This window comes from Myotis brandtii, unplaced genomic scaffold, assembly GCF_000412655.1.
Source record: "Myotis brandtii unplaced genomic scaffold, ASM41265v1 scaffold324, whole genome shotgun sequence".
NCBI lineage: Eukaryota > Metazoa > Chordata > Mammalia > Chiroptera > Vespertilionidae > Myotis > Myotis brandtii.
In genome coordinates this window covers 1,469,895-1,471,618 of record NW_005362439.1, presented here as the reverse complement: position 1 = coordinate 1,471,618, position 1,724 = coordinate 1,469,895, and positions in this window count along the sequence as shown.

The following is a 1,724-nucleotide window of genomic DNA, read 5'->3' as shown; positions in this document are numbered from 1 at the left end:
GTGGGGGGGTGGAGGCAGAGGGAATGAGCTCCAGGGAAAGAAAACTAAGGATTTAGTAAGATTGTTTTAGTGAGCACAAACCTAATCACACACCCCCCCACACCCCCATTACCTGCTCCTTTCAACATCAGCTTTCAAGAAATGGCTGGCCTTTTCCAAGATGAATGAATGGGGGGGGGGGGGGGGGGGGGGGGGGGGGGGGGGGGGAAGGAAATGAAGCTAAGAAGCAAAAGCCAAAAGAGCTTACATCACAAGAGGAATTACTAAAAAACAAAAACGGAGGGAGAGTTCAAGCACACGGCTCTCCATGGACTCAGAGGCTGCAGGGCTCTGACCTCTCTGAATGAGCTAAGAGATGTCAAGGGTTCCTTAAAGAGACTGTGAAGGGACAGACAGAAAAAGAATTGGCGGCACTCAGGAAAGAAGTGAAAGCAACAAATACATTTAGAAATTAGAAAGACACACGGAAAAGAAGAAAAACTCAGGATAAACACGGCACAAAACAGAGAACGGTACATAGCAAACACCCGGAGAAAAGCACACAAAAATAAATGGAAAGAAACAAACTTAATAAAATTTAACTGAGTGAATTTGAAGATCAGATTGGCTTTGTTAGACCACTCACAGATTGGGCAGCACCCCATCTAGCAAGCAGAGAGCTACTCAGGAGTTATACAAGATGGAAAGCTTTTATAGAAAGAAACGTGGGACAAGGAAGTAATCGGCAAGAGAAAAATGCGTTCATTGGAGGAAAGTAAGAGTTCAGATGATCATGGCTTCTCATTGGCTGAGCTACGGAGTTTCCATTGGCTGGGCTTATTGCTGGGCGAGAGAAAAATCTTTCTTCGCTTGGCTAGAGTAGTAAATAGCTACACTTCCCGTTTGGGAGTACAAGGCATGTACATTTCTTCCTTTTGGGGTCTTTTATTGAGCCTCTTCCTTTTGCGGTCAGTGTTAATGTCTACCTGTGTGTGTAATTGACATGCAGTGGTAGGGCATGAGAGCGCCTTCTACAGGCCTTACCAACTCCAATTTTAGTTGAAATTTCCCTTCTTTTTGTAAAACAAACATATAAACAATGGTGTATTTGTTACTGCTGTAACAAGTACCATGAACAGGTGGTATAACACAACAGAATTTTATTCTCTTTCAGTTCTGGAGACTAGAAGTCTGAAATCCAGGTGTTAGCAGTACAGGCTCCTTCTGAGGGCTCCGCAGGAGAATCTGCCCCAGGCTCACTCCTGGCTTCTGATGATGATGGGCAGCCCTTGCCTGCAGCTGTGACACTCCAATCTCTGTCTTCAGCCTCACATGCCATTCTTCTCTCTGTGTTTCATGTCTCTCCTCTTCTTATAAGGATAAAGGGCCCATTCTAACCCATATGACCTCATCTTAACTGATTACATCTGCAACAACTCTATTTCCCAATAAGGTCACATTCTGAGGTATGGACTTTTATATCTTTCTGGGAGTCACAACTCAGCCCATAACAAATAATTATAGGGAAGACTAAAGGACATGGCGGACAGACCAAAGAGATACAACAGCTTCACATTTAGTGTTCCTGAAAAGACAAATAAAACAAATGGAACAATGATGAAAAGCATTTAGACATAATGGGAAAAGGCTTTCCCAAAATGAAAACTTGAATGTGGAGATACAAAATAGATTCAGGACCATCAGCATCAAGTGTGGCCTTCTAATAAAGTGGCGAAACTTTAAGG